This window comes from Zootoca vivipara, chromosome 1 (genome assembly GCF_963506605.1).
Source record: "Zootoca vivipara chromosome 1, rZooViv1.1, whole genome shotgun sequence".
NCBI classification, from domain to species: Eukaryota; Metazoa; Chordata; class Lepidosauria; order Squamata; family Lacertidae; genus Zootoca; species Zootoca vivipara.
Genome location: NC_083276.1, coordinates 53,748,989 through 53,765,449, shown reverse-complemented (window position 1 = coordinate 53,765,449; position 16,461 = coordinate 53,748,989).

The following is a 16,461-nucleotide window of genomic DNA, read 5'->3' as shown; positions in this document are numbered from 1 at the left end:
AGGAAGCTTTACACGGTCATGCTAAGTCAAGGTTTAGCTTGGCGTCATTCGAATCAGGCTACTGCCATGGAGTATCCAAAAGAACTTGAAGATTCAGAAGCACTAAAGAGTTTTTATAAAGTTGTTTATATCAGCTTTAAAATGTTGTCTTGTTGAGTCGTTTAGTCATGTCCAACTCTTCGTGACCCCATAGACCATAGCACGCCAGGCACTCCTGTCTTGCACTGCCTCCCGCAGTTTGGTCAAACTCATGTTCATAGCTTCGAGAATGTAAAGATGCCCAATATCACCTTTGTGCTTTCATTTAATCATAGTTGTTTTGCAGTTTGTATAACTTCGACTCCAAGCGTACCATGCCTGACAATAAGATCCATTGCATTAATGACTGGACTTCCTTCCAAACAGACTTATATGGGCTTGTCCCCTTGAACCTATTGAGACTTACTTCTGAGGAAACATGCCCAGGATTGCACTGTGAAGCTTTTAGGTTTGGCAGATGCTTCCAAAGGCTAGATGTGAAGTCAAAACAAATGTGTTATTATTTTGACAACCTGATGTGAAACTATGATAACACAAATAGACAAAATGCCAAACAGCTGTGTCATGTTTATGATAATATTTTATTTTCTAGTTAATTATGCTGTTTTAAATGTGCATTTTATATTTGACTTCACTTTGCAATGGTTTTTTTTTGAAATGTTTAAGATTTTTTGTTAACTTTGCTTGTGTTAAATATGTATTCTGTAGTTGACCACCTTTGTAATGTTTTATTTTGAAATCTTTAAGATAATATTTTAGTTTTCTGTTAATTATCTTGCTTTGACTGTATACTCCATATTTGACTTTCTTCAGATTGTTTTATTGATGTTTTAATATTCTGTAAACCACTATGAGATTTTTCTTTAAAATATAAAGCAGTATAGAAATGAAAATAATAATAATAATAATAATAATAATAATAATAATAATAATAATAATAATAATTTGTGCTAGGATTGCCACCAAAGCTTCACCCAATGTTAAAGTGTACACAATTATTGTAGGTTGTGTCTTTGGGTGAGTGTGGGTTCCTCCTCAGGCAAAACCTCTGGGAAATTTCAAGGAAAGATAAAAGGGTTTGGTAACCCTACTGCCATTTCTGAAAGAAGTTCTGCACTTGCTGAGGTTGTCATTCAGAGTTTTACTAATGGGACATTTACAGCTAATTTGACAATTTTGCATGGGTTACTTTACTTCTCTTTAACTGCTTGAAATTCTTCACTTGTTACAGTATTCTGTGTGTTTCAGTCATCCCATTCCTCCCACCTTCTGAGAGACTGAACAAATTAGCACTCCATAAAATATGCAATAGCTTACCACAGTTCTTTCTTCTCCATGATGACCATTGACACATATTCACCTGCAGAAGTTTCTCCACACCCGCCATCCATTTGATTGTGGCAGTGTTACAAGCACTGACATATTATATGTTCAGGCAAGTAGCAAGACAACTTGTCATCAGGTAAATGTTCTTATCGTTTTAGTTAAACATGGGTGTCCACAATTCTGTTCACCACTCTCACCTTGATCAGCGTTCTTTCACCCTTAATAACAGTGATGAGAAACCCAAGCATTTTCCTACAGGTTAGAGTTGACGAAAGGGTAGGGACTGAGGCTTGACTGAATAATTCAGCATAACCACAAAGAAGACCCTTATTTTCTTCTCTAAAACCGAGTTGGAGAAGAAGCCCTGGGCTTGCTATTTTAGTACAAAGCTGTTGAGGTGCATGGAGCACCTCAGCTGTTCAATGCCCAAACAAGACCCTGTTTTCTCTACTGACTTCAGAATGGAAGGTTGGAGCTGGTTGTTCTCATCTAAAACAAACAAAGCAATTGGCAATCTAGCACCTTCTCCCCCACCCCACCCTGGTCTAAAATTGGAGGTGTAGAGGAGGTGGAAAGCATCTCCACATTTCTGCTGAGCTTGTAATGTTCTAGCACTTTTGACGTCTAGTGCAACTGCATCAGCGATCTCTAGGATATTTGCTACTTCCTACCTTGGACCCAGGTGGTGCTGTGGGTTAAACCACTGAGCCTAGGGCTTGCTGATCAGAAGGTCGGCGGTTAGAATCCCTGTGACGGGGTGAGCTCCCGTTGCTTGGTCCCAGCTCCTGTCAACCTAGCAGTTCGAAAGCACGTCAAACATGCAAGTAGATAAATAGGAACCGCTACAGCGGGAAGGTAAACGGTGTTTCCATGTGCTGCTCTGGTTTTCCAGAAGCAGCTTTGTCATGCTGGCCACATGACCTGGAAGCTATACGCCGGCTCCCTTGGCCAATAATGCGAGATGAGCGCGCAACCCCAGAGTCGGTCACGACTGGACCTGATGGTCAGGGGCCCCTTTACCTTTACCTTACCTTGGAACAGTGGAATGGGAACAAGAGAGTATCTTGTCTTCACATGGAGATGCACCATGTGGTCAGGTACAAAGGAGAAGAGCAGGGTTACAAATTTAGCCTTGCAACATTGAGGGTGCAAAGCCAGCTAAAGGTTGCGGCCCATTAGTTAAACATAATGTGGAAAAGCAAACTTAGCAAGGCCTCAGGACATGCCAATCTATAAATTTCCAGCAAGGAATGAGAGTGTTGCTATAACTGGGATAGGATATTTGACTTGTTCTAGAATGGTTTCCAACATAGCTAGGAGTTTCCGTTAAACTTGCCCGATATTTACCTTATCGCTGACTCTTAAGGTATTAATTAAAGGCTTTCAGACACCCAAAACTATAGCTATCTGCATTCTTTTTTCTTCAGGCTTTGCATAGTCACTACCCTTAGCAGCAGGCTGCTCAGACACCATTGGTTCTCACACTATCAAGCTCAGTCAGCGTTAATTACTTATGGTAATGAATAGTTGTGTTCCCTCAGAGTTATCTCCTCTGGGTTCTTCCATGCTTGTTGTATCTGTATTGAAATCTCCTTGGCTGTGTAACAGTTGCAATTTCCCACTCAGCTTGTGACTTTTCCAGCCAAAATACATTTGGCAGCAACTGGGCACAATGAACTGGGACTTTTGCTTTTAACCCCCCCGTTGCAGATTATCTTCAACCACTGGCACACTTCCAAACGCCCCCATGAAAACATGACCACAAGCCTTCACTTCTGTCCTTGGCAGACATGTGAGGATTCTTGTATGATAACAGCTACTTTTTTCTGCTTTGATCCACTCAAAACTGAACTTCAGGATCTATGTATACAGAAATATGGTAAGAATGACATGGAAGAACAAGGTGGAAGAGCTCTGAAATAGCAGAAATGACTGAGCAGAAATGACTGGCAGCAGCTTACTAGGTTTTCCAGCAGAAGTATTCCCCATTTTTACCTGAAGAAGACTGGGTTTGAACCTGTGACTTTCTGCAAACAAAATATGTGTCCTACTGAACTATCACCTTTCCCCAAAGATAGTGCAGTGTGTCAGACAGCCTTGACCATATCTGGATCAGTATAATCTGACCACTGTCATTCATGCACTGGAAACCTCCAGGCTGAATTACTGCAATGCACTATACGTGGAGCTGCTATTGAGGTTGGTCTAAAAGCCGCAGCTAGTGAAATGTGGCTGAGATGGTGGAATGAAATTAAAAGTTGACCTTTAGAAGAGACTTTTATGGGGGGTGGTGCTAGCTCCAGAAATATGAATGCATACCCTAATCACACAAGTGAATATTCAATCAGGGGGGGGGTAGTAGCATTTATCTGAATTGCATGGGACAAGGGAAGTCATGCTGAGATGATGCTAATTATAGTGCATTGTTTTAGTGCTTTCCATTTTTGGAGGGCAGACGTACAGGATGGTTCAGTCCTATTGTAAGATCACAGCTGACAGAACGTGTAGGATAGGAGTTCAGCACAGGCACAGCTCATGCCTTTCAGCAAAACACCAAGGTACTCCAGAATAAGCGGGATCTGCTCCCCACCCCCCGGACACTTCCTCTGCTTCTGGCTGTGTACAACAGAAACCCAATTAGGAAAATCATAAGCTGCCAACAGGATAGGCCCCAAGGCCTCCTATATATTCTTCCACGAGAAGTGCTTTCCAATTCCAGGTGTTCTAGGCTGCAGGCTTTTGATCAGCTCTGATGGTAATGATAAAAAGATTATGTATTTTATGAAATGTGTTTATGGTAGAAATGTGTTCATGGTAGAAAGAGGCCATTCGTGTAGGCTTTTCATTTTACATGGTTCTTTCCCCCTATCCCTGTTGCTTTCAATCCCACTTTTCACATCAGGTTGGAATCAAATGAAAAAGGCCAAATCAGTTTCTTTGTTCTTGGCTTCCTTCCTTGTGTTGTGGAAAATATGGGGTATATGGTATTCCCCTGCTTTGTTTAATCCCCACAACAACCCTGTGAGGTAGGGTCACATCACTCTGTTCCACCACTGCATTAGTAGTGACTGAACGTTTCAAGACTTCCAGTGCAGAGAGGCAGCAAATTTACCCAGAGCTGCAGGGCCTGCAAAGATACAGTCAGCTGCCTCCCCTTTGGGCTGCTGGCAGTCACTAGTTATTTAATGTATTTGCTTCTCCTGGTGTGCAGGCGCATTTCTTTAATAGCACATGTGTGTGCCCTGGCAAACACACCCTAGGATTGACTGCATTAAGGACTCGGTATTCCACATTCCAGGTACCTGCAGAGATTTGTGAGTTCATAGCGTACTGTGGAAATCGTGATGACACAGATGCAGAAATACAGTGCTGCTGCCAACTGCATCATTCCACCATTTTGAATGGTACCCACGGAATTAATAATCATTTCGATGGTTTTAGGGCAAGGCCACTGTATCACTTGGGGGGGGGGAAACCTGTGGATTTTTAAATCCCCTCTAGGTTTCCTACTGCTTAAGTGCTTCTTGATACCAAGAGCTTGGTTAAATTGCTTACAGTCGTACCTTGGGTTGCGAACAACTCGGGTTACGAACTGCGCAAACCCGGAAGTATTTTCGCCACGTGCACATGCGCAGAAGCAGCGCACGTGGTTTGCACATGCGCAAAGCACGAAAATAGCGCTTTGCGCATGCGCAAAATGACGGTTCGGGTTATGAACTTTTCGGGTTACGAACTGCGACCCGGAACGGATCATGTTCATAACCTGAGGTACCACTGTATATGGAGAGAGCGGCGGTAAATTGCAAGTTGCATTAATTCACCTAGTAAAAGTTGCCTCTCAAGACAACGTAACCTTTTATTGTTTTCTAACACTCAATGACTCTCTGCCTCTTCCATTAGGAGCTGGTGTTTATGAATGACTCCTGTATCATACATTTGCAGATAAGCAGGCAGAACTCTTCATAGGCAACTGGACATGCTGGTATATAACAAAGGAGTGCAGGTACAGTAAGTAACAAGATATCCCAAGGGCTGTTGTTTCCCTTCACGGAAAGGGTAATGAAAGAAAATTGGAAAGAGGAGTCTGAAAATATCAAATAAGAAGCTAGGAGTCCAAAGATGAAATAATACCTCTGCTAAAGGAGTGTGCATGTCACTGAGGCAAATGAAGAGTGGATTGGAACCATAGCAAAGTCAAAGTGAGCCTGGAAGATCAGATGCAAAAATCCCAACAGAGATTTCTATATCAATGTTGTTTACTGCTATAGAATTACCCATAGCTGTACTCCTCCTGAGTCAAGAACTTAATTAGGATACCTAAGCTGGTCAAAGCTCCAAAGGGAAAAAAGGGGTGGGGATGGGGAGATAGATTCTAAATAGACAGGGAGAAGCGGGGGACATACTTAGAGCATATATTGCTGCTGGGTTGGAAACACTAGAAAGGTTTGCAACTCCATGATTATCACTAGTGCAAGACGAATTCTCCCTCTGCTCCCCACTGCACTCCATGCCACCCTCAAATCTGGTTGTGGGGAAACTCATAACGGATTTAGAGGGTGCACAGGGTGGGAGAACATTCTGCTCCATGAGGAGATATTATTGCAGAATGTTCACCATAGCACTACATTGAATACAACCCAAGGTACCATAGAGATATAGGTCAAAACTAGTCTTTAAAGTATTGGTAGTTGGTTGGTGTGGGTGGGTGGGTGTAATATCCTTGATTGCCGCTTGTTTGACATCCAATAGCAAGTTATTGTTACTTCATATTTTGAATTTTGCAGTACTCATAAGCTGTCCAGACTTTGATTTCAGATATCTACATATTGACATGCAAAGGCCTAAAAAACTAGAGCTATATGAAGGAGGATTTCCTTCTATTTAGAGCTGCCCAGGGGTTCACATATGCAAGGGAGACCTTCTCGGAAGTTGCTGCATACCTCCCAAACGCCCCATTGTAAGTGGGACGGATCTGTTTCCTTTAAAGGCACCCTGGGCTCTGCCTTCGTCCCAGAGTGTCCTAGTTTAGCACGTTGGGTAGATGAAAAAGAGAGGCTATCATGTGGGTGGGTGGGTGGGAGAAGGAGCGTGGAGATTGGGGCTGATAGTGGTGATAGGAGCACAGAGTTCCGGCAGGTGGGCAGGGCGAAAGAGCATGGAGATCGAGCAGCTCGGTTGGAGAAGGAACACAGAGATCAGGTATGTGAGTGAGCAAAAGAGTGAAAGGCAGACAGAATGGCGTGGGGAGGGATGTCCCACTTTTGCCTTCCCAAAATGTTGGAGGGTATGTTGCTGTGCAGTTTGTGGTGGTGTGTGAGATGGAGCAGACCTTCTCTCTGGTGGCCCCTGGGTTGTAGAATGCCCTCCTTTCTGAGGTACATCTGGTTTCATCATTGTATTCCTTTTCGCATCAGGTCATAACATACATTTTTGCTCAGGCTTGTGGGGTTGGAGGAGATCAGAATATTCCTACCATTGTAGTGTTGTTTCTATTGCTGATCGCTGTTCAGTTTCTTTTATAGGCTACTAATGTCTGTGTATTACATAGTTTACTTGTACTGAGCTAAATGTCACCTTCTTTGAACTCCATGGTGAAGGGTAGGAATGACCCCCCAAGCACTGTTATCATGGTGAGGAAAATGAAATTCAATACTACAATGTAATCAAAGCTCTGGCTTTCATGGTAATAGCAAGCCAGCTTCTTTTCTTCTATCAACCTCTTAAAAATTTTTAGCAAGTCACCTGCATATGTAGACATCCATATAAGCTTCCATGATTTAGTCTATTGTCCCTTTAGTAGTTTTATCATTAATTCCCAGCAAGATATTTTAGTCTGCAAATGAGATAATCTACTTTTAGACTCCAATTATCTCTTAATACTGTATCTGCGGTAATTTTGGGGAGCCAAGTTCTGCATAATTTTTATTTATTTAAATGTGGTATTCAATATACCATCTGTGATAACTTCAGCATATCTTTTTGAAAAGAATTTAGGACATGTGAACAGCGTGGAGGGGGGGGGAGTGTTTCTGCAACTGAGGTATTCCAAACCTCTTTTATTCAAGCAAGAGCAAAGAACTATCCAAAACTGTTGTTGCTGGCATCCATCTGTATCTTTGTCATTCTATTTGGAGGTATTCTTCCATTTCCCAAGTTTGTTATATTTGGCATGAGAATATTTATATCAGCTGTTTTGACTGCCAATAAACCAGCATCTATTCTGGCCTACTGCTGTGGAAAGACAACTAAAGCAGCATCTTCTTTTTCCAGTTTTAGTTATACAGGGTGGAAGTCGATGTAGCACTAAGTGGGATAAGTTCTGTGGAACATGTTAAATAAACCATACATCCTAAAGACACCACAGGCTCCAATGCCCCTCATGCCAAGGAAATTGAACCCTGAGCAAGTGTCTGAAAATTCTGGAAACTTGCACCGCTTGGAAATTGGGATGCTGTACAATATTAAAATATAATTAAATTTAAAAAGAAGAAGGAGAAAGGATGATGCAGTGCTCAGAATCTGCCCCAGAGGGTGGGACCAGATGCAGTTGTCGGACCTGTTTCCTACTGCCCCCGCTCATCTGCAACTCTCACAGTGGGCATTGTGGGAGTGTCTTAGGCTGTGCGGCAGTGGACTTTAGCCACAAGCTCCAGCTCTATCTGTACCAGTAAATAGGAGCACGTAGGTTTCATTTTACAACCCACAAGGTCATTGCATTTATAAAGAAAATAAAGGCTTTCATCCCTGAAGTGCCAATAGATGTTACATGATTCCCCCCCCCTTCATTTTTCATGATGAGCCACATAAATTGAATAAGAGATGTGCAGGGCAAATGATCAGCAGGAGGTTTGCTTAGTCAGAGACCAGAACAATCCTGCTGTTCTGCTTCTAACAGCCCTTTCTATCCTTTCCTCATTTTGACTCTTTCCACAGCATACAGCTGTTTATTGCCGTGCTCTGGGTTTGGGGTGGGGTTTTTCCCCATAATGTTCAATTTTAAATTGGTGTTTTTGATCTGTACTGTTGCTTAATATTGGATATTTTTATATTGTTTATCACCTCAAGGGTTCTTGTGGACAATTTTTTTTTAAAAAAAGGTTTTCCCCAATAACCTAATCAATGTATTAAAAATCTACCAAAATTGAAATGGAGGAAGGGCACCAATTTTTAGGGTGTTGTATTTGACCATTACTCCAAATGAGATGAACTAAAGAAAAGGCACGTAACTATAATTCTGCTGATGCAACTACAGATGAAGAAATGCTTATTGACAGAATTTCTACGCAAGATACTATCTTGAATGATATTCTTTAAGAAAATCATAGACACACTGAGAAAACAGATGTGTAATGGTCTCTTAACTTTTTCCATTCTAGCTTGAAATATGCTGGAAATAGCAGAAAGATGTATGAACATAAACTGAACTTTCTTTCACTACCCTCATGTCTACTATAACATATGTACATTATTGTATTGCTGATACTGTATTTTGTTTTAATGCTTCTTGCTTTATGTAGCTACTGTTGTTGCATATCCTGGAGTCCATAATCAGTCTTTCAGTCATATTCTGAAACAGCTGGAGTTCCAGCTGTCTTCAAAGGCAGCCCCCAACAGACCATGTTACAATAATCTAGTCTGGACAGTTGGACGATGTTACAACCAATCAATTCTTTTCAGTTGAATTTAATTGTTTACTGGGCTCTGCTCTACCCAAATGCATCACAGCAGGAATGTACGTAGTCCTGCAGAAATAGTTCACTTCCCAATTTTGGTTGCTTGTCCTGCACTGCAAATCAAAGAATTAGGGAGTAAACTAAACCCAAGATTAAACTGGTTAGCTTGCTCACTTGACCTAGCAACCTGGCTATTAGCAAAAAGTGTGGTTTAAGTCAAACTCTATTTTAAATACTTGTTCCCTCCCTTGGGCAAGCTGAGTCAGCAGTAGCTCCACTCCTGAAGAGAGTTTGGAAATGGTAAGTTATCACGGCATAAATTACACTGGTTTCCTATAGTTTGGCTTGCTCTGCACATGAGTCAAGACCTTTTAAAAAAATGCTAAGTGGACTCCAGCAGCCTCATGGAATTTGCATTTAGATGCAGAACCAGGCTGGACATGAATGAGTCCTTCAGTCTACTTCAGATGGTGAAAAGAAAAGAAATGATCCTGAATTGTCAGATAAACATGCAGGGCCGGTGCTAGGGCATTTTGCGCCCTAGGCAAAATCGCCTTCTGGCGCCCCCCCCCGGCACATGCGTCATGCCCCACGCACAACGCCGCAAGCCAAAAGGAGAGCTCAGCGCCCTCCCGCCTATGGAGGGGACGCTGTGAGCTCCTCAGCGGCTGCAGCAAGTGAGCGGCGGCAGCGCCCGTAGCTGAAACCTTCAGCTATGGGCGCTGCTGCTGCATGTTTATCTGAAGGCTTCAGCTATGGGCGCTGTCGTCGCCGCACGCTCGCTCTCTGCAGCCGCTGAGGAGCTCACAGCGTCCCCTCCATAAGCGGGAGGAGCGCGCGCACACACACACACCGTGGGAGGACAGCGGTGGCGCGAGGGGTTTGCGGGGCAGGCTGGCCAGCACCCCCTCCATTTACACAACATGTTGTGCCCTCTAAATGTTGGACTGCATCTTCCATTATCCATGAAAATTGACTATCCTGTTTGGGGCTGATGGGTGTTGGGAGTCCAAAATCCGGAGAGCACCTTTTTGGCTACAGACAGGAGCAGAACACAACCTCTTGCCTGGCTGCTCAAAAGTAAAGCAAGACCTCACATAAATCACCAACAGCTTCTACAGTACGTGTTGCGTTGGGCAGTCGGGTTTAAAAGGGACAAGGATGTCTATATGAGAAACGGTACTTCAGATACAGCGCATGGTGAAGAACATGTCACACCTTAGTTTTTATGGTAAGGCTTAACTCATCCTTCCTTTTAGCTACAGCAGGTTTGCTGGTGATAAGGGAAATCTAAAACCAACAGGAGACAAAGGTTGTCTTTGAGTAAAATAGGTCACGAAGAGTCGGACACGACTAAACGACTAAACAACAACAACAAAATTTGCACTAATTAGAGAGAGAGAATTTCATTATTATGCACCGGGCGGCACTCAGGAAAGTGAAGAGGCTTCACTTGATAATACAAAACTTAGAATACAAAGGCATCCCCATACCCATAATATTAGGCTCTGTTGTTGTTGTTGTTGTTGTTGTTGTTGTTGTTGTTGTTGTTTGTTGTTGTTTTCTGTATGAATTCCCTGAATTTCTGTACTTATTTGTTTCTATATGCTTTTGTACTACCATATTACTGGCTTTGTGTGATATTTTTGTTTAATGGCATTGTTTACTGTTTTTATGTTGTGCATCACTCAGAGTTTTATAAAATATTAAGTGGATCATAAATATTTTAAATAAATAAAACAAATATTATCAAGTGCAAAACATTGTGCAGCACCCTCCAAAATGAAGTCTAAAGCAAAACATTATCTGACAACTCATTTGATAATCAATATAATATGCAGGATATATTTCATGAGCTACTCTAATGAAGACACCAATAAATTACCTTCAGGAACTGTTAGACTATACTGCCCTTTAAAATTTTGGTACACACAGAGAGAAAAATAGGAAAAGTTTGGTTCATTTAGATACACAAATTTAGGATAAAAAAGCAAGGGGGGAAATCAAATACTCATTTCACTATTTTGGGATCATGAATTGAACCTTGGTGGTTGAAGGATAAGGCAATTCCTGTTGTTTAAACAAGCAAGCCAATATTCTCTTTCCCCACATTCAGAAGGCTATTTAAGTAAATGGCCTCTAGAAAATGAACTGTTCATTGATCTTCTGCAGACTGGTTTGTACTCATTTAAGTGGAACTAGAAATGGTGGGAGAAATTCTGTTAATGACTGCAGCTATATAAATCTTTTGAGAATCCATTTAAGGACTCTCCTCCATGAGCAATTCTCAGATTAACTCAGAGAAAAATGATGTGCTAGAACCTGGATATATTATTTAGGCCTAGTTTGACATGGAGGACTGCCTCCTTTCTTATCAAACTGCCTAGGTGTTACGTTCAGCAGGAAAGGCCCTATTAGCAGAGCTGATTCCTTCTATAGTGCATTAAAGGGTCTTCTCTATGGTAGTCCTCAGGTTGTGAAATGATTCCCCTCCAAGGTGTTCCTCAAATCATCATTACGTGGAGTTGTATTTTTTAATTGGTCAAAGTACACTTCTTCCTCCATGAGTGGATATTTTCCCACCTGCTGCTGCACTATTAACTTGTACCACCTGTTTTGTTTATTTTTAATTAGTTAATAACAATTCTAATGGTGATAACAACAACAATAATAATGTAGTTTTGAGGTGGAAAATCACTGTCTGCACAACTTCAGACTAAGGAGTTGTAGCCCACTACAGAGAGAACAAGGGTCTTAGTGGCTTTTATGTTCCTATGGTAAAACAGATAACGGAAAGGTGATAGTTTCTTTTTGAAAAGCCAATAACTCTTGTCTGCTGCTTCAAGATTTAAATTACACAAGCGTTGGGAAAATGTGAAGGGGCTTGAAAAGTGGTTCTCTCAGTCAGCACTTTCTATGTGGAAGCATTGACACACACACTGCTACAAGCAATCACCATTCAGGTTTGCAATTGCTGAAAATGGAAGGAAACTTTACTTGTGCATCTAATATAACCAAAGACTGTGCAATAACTAGCTCAGGTCTAGCAAATGTTTTTTAAACTGGAAATGCAAATGATGATGATGATGATGATGATGATTAAAATTTGTATACCACACTTCATCTGGATATTTCAGGGTGGTTCATAGCAAAAAGTACAAAATAAAAACACAAAATAAGTAATAAAAACAATCACATAAACAAAGCAATAGCCCCCTCCCACAAACACATTCAAAAGGACATCAAATTTTAATCAGCCAATGACATGGTTGAAGAGAAATGTTTTTGCTTGATGCCTAAAGATATGCAATGAAGGCACCAGGCAAACCTCCATGGGGAGAGCATTCCACAAACAGGGAACCACTGCAGAAAAGACCTGTTCTCAAGTTGCTGCCCTCTGGATATCTCATGGAAGGGGCGCCTGAAGAAGGGCTCGTATTATGATGGCAGGGTCTGGGTCGGTTCATATGGTTCACAGAGCTGGAATTGGTATTGAAGATTGTGTATTGCAGTTATAGGATTCCCTAGAGCTGAATTTAGATGGCAAGCCAATGTGATACAATTGCACATGCCCACTATCATGGAAAGTGTTAGGTGCATTTTTTCAAAGCCATGAACACCTGCATACAATTAAGAATACCTTACTCATTTGTCTCCTTGCTCATTAAGTACTGCTGTGTTGATTCTCCATTCTTCCATGTAGTTAGAATGAAGAGCAGGGACTTCCGTGTTGCGGCCCTTTCATTCATATATGTTTCAATGACAACTTTGGAAAGCTTTTGCCTAGTATGTGCTAGGGAGCTTTATCTGCTTCTTTTCAACTCTGTCATTGCTTCACATGATGATGGTTTGTTGGAAAGTGAGGACCATGGGATTGAAAAGGGTTCGTACCCTCAGCAATTGCTTCAGAGTTCCATTTGGACAAGACCAGTCAGATTCTGCTCAATCCTTGGCATCGTTCTTTATACCCAGAGTCTCCCTATCTTAAAGAAGAAAAAGAAAACCAGTGAATTCTGAGTAGATGCCATTAAATCTTGAAGCTCTCACCTTTTCTCACACTGCATGTCTTTCAATGGCATGCAATATCTTCACAATCTCTAGAAACTGTCTGCTAGAATTAAGCAAAAGGTCTTGAGGATTTTTTTTTTACTCCTGCTTGCCTAGGATAGTGAACTGAACCTCGTTATATAATGAGCCACATTTATTACAGTTTCAACAAAACGGAACTGAGATATCTTTTGATACCATAGCTTTAAAGGGAAGTGACTTCTGACTGTTGAGTTTTAGCCCCCTTGCCTCCTGGCCATTTACTGAGCAGCAGCAAATGAGTCATTTTGAAGAAACCAGATTCACCTTGCCTTTCATTAGCTTGGATTATTTGGATGGAAAACATTTGGGATGCAAATGCTAGGATGGCAAAAGCAAGCAGATAACCCTGCGGCTAAAGCAACAAGATCAGTGCCACATTTTAAAGTCCTATTTTCCTCTTTTAATGCTCCGACTGCTGGTTCCCGATAATGACGTTCTACCTCCTTGCATTTGCTTTTTTTAAAAAACTGATGAAATGGTGGTAGCTATATTGTCATAAAGCCTACATCATCGTCATCGTTGCTGTTGTTTTTTAAAAAATAGTGATCACATAGAATTTATAAATCTTCTGTTTAGAAAGAGTTTATGGGAAAACCAAGTCATTCTGTAAACAAATAAGTCAATATTCATAGCATGGCCTATATCCAAATTCAAAAGCAAAGGCTCACTCTTTTTGACTTTTATAACCTCCCACGAGTATTTACTAACACAAAAGCACACACACACAAAGAGTGAGGGAGTGAATGAGTGAGAGGGGGGGGGGATAAGTAGAAGAAATGGAGGAAAAACAAAAAAGGAACCCCAGCAGACTCAGCATATAAACCCCACTGACAAAGTGTCAAGCCAAGGTAAGAAGTGAGTTAAGCAGCTGAGAAAGTTTTGGCAGTGGGGAAGGAAGACGAGGGCAGATTACTACTTTCTGACCTGACAAATTCCAGATTTCCAAGTAAATTAAGTAACAACAACAGCAATGATAATGATAGCTGTGGTACCTCTCCTATCTGACTGGATCCAAACTGAATAGGATGTACTTCTGAGCAGGCAAGTATAAGAAAGCACTATAAATGGCTATGAACATTTATTTATTCTCAGAATTTATATGCCACCCTTAACAACAACCACAGTTATCTGGGCAGCTTACGACACAAAGATAAAGAAATATTTTAAAATGCAAGGCCCACCACAGTAAAACAATAAATCATATGCAGCATTAGGACTCAAACAGTGGTGGATAAAAAAAAATGTACCTGGCTATCACAGATTTAAATAGACCACGGCACATTTTAAAAGGTTAACTCCAAAATAACTCCATGGCCTCCCAGTTACCTAACATAAGCATCAGCCTAGGACAGGTGAGCCTCAGAGAAGAGCTCATAGGAAATATAAGGGAAATCACTCAGCCTCCCTCTTTGGGAACATGTTCTAAGAAACTGAGTAGATTCATTTGAGATAGCAACCCCACAAATGCCACTCAGGTCCTACCATTGTAATTTCCAGCTTTTCTCATAATTTACAGTATCAAAAGACACTGAAATCAATAGAGATCAATAGAGACCCAAATTCCCCTGTTGATTTCTAGTTGAAAATCATTGACAAGGCCGCAAGAACTGTCTTACTGCTGGGGGCCATGAGCCAGAATACTAAGGATATAACAGCTCAGTTTGCCAGAATGTGAATGGGGGCAAAGGAGACAAAGGAGAACTGTCAAGTAATCTCAAAATAACCAGATATTTGGATTTGCAAATATAATTTGTGGAAGAGTGAAGTTCTGTAGCAGCCCTACACACTGACAAACCAGTGTGGCCTAATAGTTAGTTTGGAGACCGGATATGGTGCCTGTTTAATATTTAATGGAAGGAAATTCCAAAGGGTAAGTGACAGGACACTAAAGGCCCAATTTCTATAAAATATGGAAATATGGTATCTTCAGGAGGCCCTCATCTGCAAAGAGCAGTAAAGTTGACTGGTTATATGAGAAGTGTGACCATATTTCAGGTAACCTAGGCTCTTGAGAGTCCCATGGACTGCAAGAAGATCAAACCTATCTATTCTGAAGGAAATCAGCCCTGAGTGCTCACTGGAAGGGCAGATTGTGAAGCTGAGGCTCCAATACTTTGGCCACCTCATGAGAAGAGAAGACTCCCTCGAAAAGACCCTGATGTTGGGAAAGATGGAGGGCACTAGGAGAAGGGGACGACAGAGGACGAGATGGTTGGACAGTGTCCTCGAAGCTACGAACATGAGTTTGACCAAACTGCGGGAGGCAGTGCAAGACAGGAGTGCCTGGCGTGCTATGGTCCATGGGGTCATGAAGAGTCGGACACGACTAAACGACTAAACAACAAAAACAACAAGGCCCATACATCCAAATCAGTACCTTAAACTTAACCCAGTAACTAACTGGCAGCCCCTGCAATTCTTTTCAGCAGCAATGATATCATATCCCAGCGAGCAGTCAAGCTACCACTTTTTGCACTAGCTACAGCTTCTAGACCAGTGGTGGCCAAACTTGGCCCTCCAGCTGTTTTGGGACTACAATTCCCATCATCCCTGACCACTGGTCCTGTTAGCTAGGGATGGTGGGAGTTGTAGTCCATAAACAGCTGGAGGGCCAAGTTTGGCCACCACTGTTCTAGACCAACCTCAAGGGCACCATGTGGGGGTAGAGTATCACATGTTGAGAAATGGTGTGTGACATTCTTCTGAAGAAGACTAATGGAATCCATAATTGTTTCCCTTATCTCTCTATGGTTGACTTCATGGGTCTATCAACAGAGGATCAGACGGACAGCACAAGTGCAAATTTTTCTCATTTTCCTTCTCTATTTTTTAAACTAGCCTCATCATTTCACCATCAATTTAAAATTTTCGAACCAGTCAGGTTGGCAGTGGCAACAGCAAGAGAAATTATTCCAAATATTTCAGTATGCGTTTATTTGTAAAAACCGTAGATACTAGAACATTAATCTGAAAGTGGGGGGGGGGAGAAAAGAAGCAAAGCCATTTGGAATGATAGGTTTGAAAAGCCTCTGTGTTCAATGTTAGTAATTAAAATAATACCGTAGGCACGTTAATATTAAGCAGTAGCAGAGCACGGCGAAACACCACTGGGAACATTATCCTGTGCTATTTCTTGCTGCTTATGTTTTGCTTGAGAAAATTAATGCTAGCATTGATAAGCTAGACTCTAAAAGGCTCATAACAAATTCAGGTCAGACTGAGCTTTGCAGTCATATTCTGAGAGTGGAAATCATTTCAAAGACTTAGCAGCTCTTTTCTTAACATTCTCAGAAGCCTGAATAACACCCAAGGCGATCAGATAGGTGTCAACAGG